Here is a 7,163-nt window from a genome sequence, read left to right on the forward strand (position 1 = left end):
CTCCCTACAAGTCATTTTTTCAAAAAGGAATATATTAATATCACGCAGATACCAATTACACCCAGCCTCTGCACTTACAAAATATCGTAATGACATCTAGGATGCACACAGGCAAAGAAAAAATAGAAGAGAAATAAAAAACAAAGGTCCCACCACAGCGATGACTTTTCTGAGTAGCCGCATACAAACCACCACCAAATGCAACACTAGGGGTGTGTTTGGTTGGGGAACCAACTGTCATGGAATGGAATGGTTCCATTCTAGAGGAACAGGCCCGTTCCATTCCTCTGCTTGGTAGTAGTAAAAGTGAGGAACGGGTTGGTTCTGTTCGGTGTTTGGTTGGAAGCATGGAATGAAAAATGGAATGGCATAAATTCAAAAATTTGGCAGCATTTTGTTTCTATTTTCAAGAGAGACAACATAACAATATATATTGACAAGCTCAAGATATAAAAATGGCGCACACAGTTGATAGCCATACATGTGAACCGTCTTCTAGCAACTTGCGGTCCCTCGTTATGCCACACAAATTAAAAAAGCAGCTCTTTCAAACCTTAACATATGTTTACACAACACATCACTTTGCCATATTTTTTGGTTTAGATAATCAAATCTGATTCAATCTCTTTCATGCATCAGCCCGTAGGTAATCTGTGGTCTTCTATTCCTTATCATAGCCTGAATAATGACTACCATTGCAGCTAGTGCAACAAAAATAGCAGCTCCCCTAACCATATTTTTTCTTTTGTTCATCTTCTTGACCATCTACAAGTGATGCATACAATAAAAAATATGGCTACAAATGATGCTTACATCAACATATATATTGCAAAGATACACTGGACAACATGTATTTTGGTACAAATTACGAAAAGTGACCACTAATTTTAACAACACAAGCAACAAAAGTGAATCAAAACAACCATGAGTCATCACAATAACCTTTCCATGTCTGTCTATCACTCTCGGCTGGGCTTATCCATGAGTAGCAACAGCATATACAAGGGGAAGGAAATGAGATTTGTACCTTGAAATTGTGTTGTTCTACTGAACCTTTGCTGCCGTTGTCAGCCCGCTGGAAGCCACCCCCCTGCTATTCCTCTGCAAGCCATAGAACCCGCAGATCCAGATCGAGCCCCCCCCCCCTTGTTTTTTTGAAAATCATGAGAGAAAAGAGAGGAATCAGCGGGCAGCAAGGAAAGGAAGGAGGTGGTCGATGGGGAAGGGATGGACTAGCCGAAGGGGAAGAGATGGATTGGCCGGCGGGGAAGGGAGGAATCAGCCGGCGAGGCTCAGATCAAGGAGGGGAAGGCGGTGCACCTCGGAGTGAGAGGTGATAGGGCTGCGAGAGAGCGAGGGGTGAGCGGTTCCGCATGGTCCGTCCATTCTCGAGGTCTTGCCTCATTCCGCATCTGGACCGAATATTCGATCCGCGGGAACGAATTGGTGTCGTCCCATATGTCCAACTGAACGCAAGAATGAGGCCTCGGAATGGGTCGGACCCATGCCATTCTAGTCCATGACCCCAACCAAACACACCCTAGGAAAACATAAAAGGTCTTCAAAAGCAATGCCTCCAACAAGGAAACAGTGCACAAGCACCATCGTTGCTTGATCCAAGATCTTAGGTTTTCACCCTGAAGAAGTCCAAGCTCTCAAAACAATTCCTTCAGCAAGGCAATTGTCAGGTACAACCAATGAAGGCCAGACCTTAGGTTTTCACCTTGAAAGTCACGACTTGGTACCCAAGGAGCACCACCAAAAATGAATTCTTCCAGTGCCGCTGCCCCAACTTACACTGCTGCTCCTGAGAGTTACCAAACACCCGGCTGACTCCATCACCTCGAAGGCTCCGCCCGTCTAACTGACCCTTCGATATCAGCCGCCATGACCTTCTTCATAGTTGTCTACGCCATAGAAATCAAGAAGCCGACATGTCCTATGGTGTCAACAAACAATAGAGCTTCGCGCCACACCGTCATGGAACCTCATAGGCCGATATGGCATGCACGATCGAATGCTATCCGATCCAGATATCTTAGGCAGGATCTCCGACGGCAGTTCCAGAACACGTCGATGATAGAATGAAGGAGGACAGATCATGTAGGACATCGCCATGATACGAAAAGAGCATGAGGACATCCACCATTATTTCCATGGCAGCAGGCCCCCACACCACCCCGATCCAGCCCGCCGTCGTGTGCCTTCCAACATCCATGGCCTGAAGCCTGCCAACCAGAACCCCATGCCGCATCAGCCGACGAGGCACTCAGCCGACCGCAACTTTGGGCCGAGTTCGACCAACCCACCCAGATCAGATCAGAGGGATCGACAACCCAAGCCATCACTGCAAGCCGGGGCACACCACCGGGCGGAGCACCTCACCACACCCGACACTGAGCAGCACCGCCGCTGTCAGATCGGAGCCACGCCGCCGCCAGATCGGAGCAGCGCTGCCGTCAGGGAGGGAGAGGAGCCGTGCCCATGGAAAGGCCCGCCGTTGTCGGCACTGTCTGGGCTTTGCCTGATAGAGACCGTTAGCGGCGGCGAGGGAGAGGTGCTGGACGGGAGGGCCGGCGGTACTAGGTTCCCCCGAGCCGTCAGTACGAGCGACGCAGGGGTCTTCTCTTCGTGCCTCCCTGCACATCATGGAATACATAGGATATTTCTTCTTCACAGTTCACACCAACATGCTACGCAGCCGATGAAAGTACAACTCCAAAACATTTCCTGGTTCTAGCAGCCGAGACGTTGCACTGTCAAACTAAGGCTCCTAGCAACAAGAAACAATGCCCTCCCTTGTACGCCTTCTCCTGACGATCTCCTTGGGCCTAAACCTCGCGGCCTTGATCACCACCGCCAACGACTAATTCATCTACTCTGGATTCAGTGGCTCCAACCTCGCCATCGATGACACCGCCACCATCACACCGGACGGGCTCCTAGAGCTGACAAACGGCACGGCGTACCAGAAAGGCCACGCGTTCCACCCGCCCCCCCTCCGCCTCCGCGACTCCACGACCATCGGTGTCGGTGATGGCAAGGTGCGGTCCTTCTCCGTCGCCTTCGTGTTCGGCATCGTCTCCGTCTACCCTAACTTCAGCACCCATGGCATGGCCTTCGTCATCGCCCCGCGGAGGAACTTCTCCAATGCTCTTCCTGCCAAGTACCTGGGCCTCACCAACATCCACAATGATGGCAACGCCAGCAACAACATCTTTGTCGTGGAGCTGAACACCATCCAGAGAGTGGAGTTCAAGGACATCAACGCCAACCACGTCGGCATCGACATCAACGGCCTGCAGTCCCTGCGGTCATACAACGTCGGCTACTACGATGACGAGAGCGGCGACTTCCGAAGCATGAAGCTCATCAGCCGCGAGGCCATGCAAGTGTGGATTGATTACCACGGGGAGAGGAAGGAAATGAACGTGACACTGGCTCCCTTCGACATGGCCAAACCTGCTAGGCCACTCCTCTCGGCCAGCTACGACCACTCCATGGTGCTCACTGAGCTGGTGTATCTTGGGTTCTCGGCGGCGACCGGTCGTGTCAATTCGCGGCATTTCGTTCTCGGTTGGAGCTTGGGCATGAGCAGACAAGCTCCGGCCATCGACATCGCCAAGCTGCCCAAGTTGCCTCGGGTTGGCCCGAAGCCTCGGTCCAAGGTCTTGGACATCGTTCTACCAATAGTCACGGCCACATTTTTTATTGGCTTGGGTGGTATCCTTGACCTGGTCATGCGGAGGAGATCAAGGTACGCTAAATTGCGGGAATATTGGGAGGTTGAGTTCGGACCACACCGCTTCTTGCACAAGGATTTGTTCCGTGCAACCAACAGATTCAAGGACAAGCATCTACTTGGCGCAGGGGGGGTTTTGGAAGGGTATACAAAGGCGTGCTTGAGACATCTAAACTGGAGGTTACGGTGAAGAGGGTGTCTCACGAGTCAAGACAGGGGATGAGGGAGTTCATAGCTGAGATTGCAAGCATCAGCCGCATCCGACATCGTAATCTTGTCGAGTTGCTCGGTTACTGCCGTCGAAAAGGTGAACTTCTTTTGGTGTACGCCTACATGCCCAACGGAAGCCTGGATAAACATCTATATAACAGTAGAGAGGACTAGCCTACTCTGAATTGGGCTTTGAGGTTTCAGATCATCAAGGATGTCGCGTCCGGCTTGCTTTATTTGCATGAGAGGTGGGAGAAAGTTGTCATCCACAGAGACATCAAGGCCAACAACGTGCTCCTCGACAAAGACATGAACGCCCAGCTTGGTGACTTTGGGCTAGCAAGGCTGTACGACCATGGGGCGGACTCGCAAACCACACACGTGGTCGACACCATGGGTTACTTGGCTCCGGAGTTGATACGCACGGGCAGGGCGTCCCCTCTGACCGACATGCTCGTCTTTGGCATATTCCTTCTTGAGGTTGCATGCGGACAGAAACCCATCAAGGAGAATGCGTAGGGCGGACAGATAGCGCTCGTCGAGTGGGTGCTGGAGCATTGGCGTGATGGTACGCTCATGAAGACGATGGATGCGAGGCTCCAGGGCGAGTTCAACATCGACCAGACAAGGCTGGTGCTCACACTAGGGCTCAGAGCATCTCTAGACGCGCCACCAACAGGCCCTCCCTAGGTGATTTTTCAGCACCGGCGCTCAAAAATCGACCCAGCCGCATCCCGGGCCGAAACTGGCGTCAGTGAACTCAGGCCGAACCAGGGGCGCCCGGGGGTACCGGGGCGAGCGTTTTTTGTGCGAAAGAGGATGGTACCGCCGAGTCAGCGAGATGCCGCTTCGTCGTCATCATCGCCTCGGTTCCCGCAGGAATCAATGCGAAAGTTGCCGTGCTGCCGCGCCGACCAGCCTCCATTGATGCCTCACGGGCGGCGCAGTGAAGGCGCCGCGACGCACGTCCCACCCTCTCCCGCCACACGTCGACCGGCATGTAGCCCGTCGCCACCGCCCATGAGCCCAGCTGCGGCTCTAAAAGGCGACCTCCCCATCGGTGGACGCCGCAGCTCTCATCCCCCCCCCCTCTCCGGCGCAGAAAGCAAGACTCTCCCCTCTTCCCGCCGACGAAAGGATGGCCGAGAGGTTCCCAGGCGACGGCGCGGCGGCGAACGGCTTCGGTCTCCGCCACCTCCAGGAGCCGGAGGCGCGCCTGCTCTATGAGGCCGAGTACCCGGCACCCCCGGACATGCGAGTGTCAGGGCCATGAAGGCTAAGCTCCGGCGGCGTCCCGGTGCCCAAAGGGGCGGCGCGGCGGGCTGAGATCACCCGCATCCGGTCATCCCTGACGGAGGAGCGGCGGAATGACCCGCGCTACGCTGCCGACAGCCACACCCTGTGGACCATGTACTTCCAACACCGCCGCAAGGAGCAGATCGCCTCCACCAACGGCATCATCCCCTGCGGCCGCCTCAATGCCGACGGGTGGCGCGAGTGGTGGGGCGTGCCAGGCCGCTCCCTTGAGGCCGTCCTCGACCACATCGAGACCGGCAACATGCCGCGCCTCGAGTATCCGCTGCGGCCGTCCTTCTCTCGCCGTCGGGGTAGCTCCTGGACGCCGCGGCGGATGGAGCCGGGGTCGTCCTCGTCGTCGGGCTCCGGCTCGCTGGCGCTCCGCCCCGTCAAGCCCGAGCCAGAGGAGACGCCGCTCGGGCTCCGCACCTGCAGCGACGCCCTCATCATCAACGAGGGTGACCGGCCCTCCCCGCGCGGCTCCCTCCGCCTGGTCCGGCCGAAGCCCGAACCGGGGCTGCTCCCGGTGAAGCCGGAGCACGTCGAGATGGTGGCCCCCGACGACGAGTCCGCCCTCAAGTGGGCGAAGGAGGACTACGTCCGGGAGCAGGTGCGTCGCCAGCGTCGGGCGTACGCGAAGCTCCAGGCCGGCGCCGAGGGCGCAAGGAGGGCCGCGTCATCATCCTTGACAGCGACGAGGAGGGCGAGGCTGGGCGGTCCAGTGCCCCACCACATGTCGGCGACCCTGGACAGGCCTGCAGCAGGGACGGCGGTGGCACAGGCGAGGCACGCGACAACGACGGCGACGGCGGCGACTACACCCGCTTCTACAGGCTTCTCGGCATGTAGACGACGGCGACGGCGGCGGCTAGGCGTAGTTTGTCATAGTTTAGGCATAGTTTTCATGTTTTCTGTACAAATTTCAATGAAATTTCGCCGAGTTCGTGTCAAAATCGCCAATTTTGCATATATTTGTATGGACTATCGCCGCACCCGGGGCGACCTGTGGGCCGACGACTGGGAACAAAGTCGCCCCCCTATGCCAATCGAGCGCCGGCTCGTCCCCAGGAAGCTCTTTTTCGGTGCCCTAGGGGGCCGAACAGCTGGAGATGCTCTCATATGCTCACACCCTCTCGCTAGCGCGAGGCCTGGCATTGGACAAGTCATGTGCTATCTGACTGGTGTTACGCCCCTCCCTGAGCTCACACCAACAAATGTGCTCACCTTGATGTAAAACAAGGGGTTCGACAAATCCGCCATCTCATATCTGGATCTGGTGTCGAGTTTTGGCACAATTTTCACCCTCTCGGGAGGAAGATAACTTTAGTGCTACTTTAATTCACGGCTTTAATAAGTTTTGCTACTAGTATTATGCATGCGTAGTGCCAGAAGTTAATTAGAATTTTAAACCCAATAATTATCCTTTGGCCGCAATACACTTTTTTTGAAAGATCCAGCTTGGCTGGCTTCGATTGATTTAGAAGGGAGCATATGAGAAACAAAGTTTGATCAAGTGATCAAGATGAAAAAAAGAGGAACATCAGAAAAGAAAACATGGGGGTCACCCTCGGCCCCTTCTATCTCTATGTTTTTATCTCACACCCAAATCCCCAAATGGGGGCTCGATAGCTCTTGCTCCGGCCAGCCGCCATTGCTCCATCATGCGTCGAATGACATCAATGACGTCCTTCCAGGTCACGGTCTTTTTTCTGAAAGAACAGTTGTTCCTTTCCATCCAAATCGCCCAGGTGGTAGCCATGATCATAGTCTTCACTCCCTTCCTGTTCTCTGCGCGTTGCTGCAACAATGGTCTTGACTGCCGAAGGCATGCAACGATGATCGTGCAGACGGGGAGCGAGTGATGTACACACTTTCCATTCAACCACCTTTGCCCAAATTGCTCGTGAGAATGTGC

General features: G+C 54.8%; 1 pseudogene; it reads left to right on the forward strand.

The window, feature by feature from the left end:
- The first annotated feature begins 2,789 nt into the window (after positions 1-2,789).
- Positions 2,790-6,569, forward strand: LOC123130642 (L-type lectin-domain containing receptor kinase SIT2-like; annotated as a pseudogene).
- The last annotated feature ends 594 nt before the right edge of the window (positions 6,570-7,163 follow it).

The sequence above is a fragment of the Triticum aestivum genome, chromosome 6A (assembly GCF_018294505.1).
Source record: "Triticum aestivum cultivar Chinese Spring chromosome 6A, IWGSC CS RefSeq v2.1, whole genome shotgun sequence".
Taxonomy (NCBI): Eukaryota; Viridiplantae; Streptophyta; class Magnoliopsida; order Poales; family Poaceae; genus Triticum; species Triticum aestivum.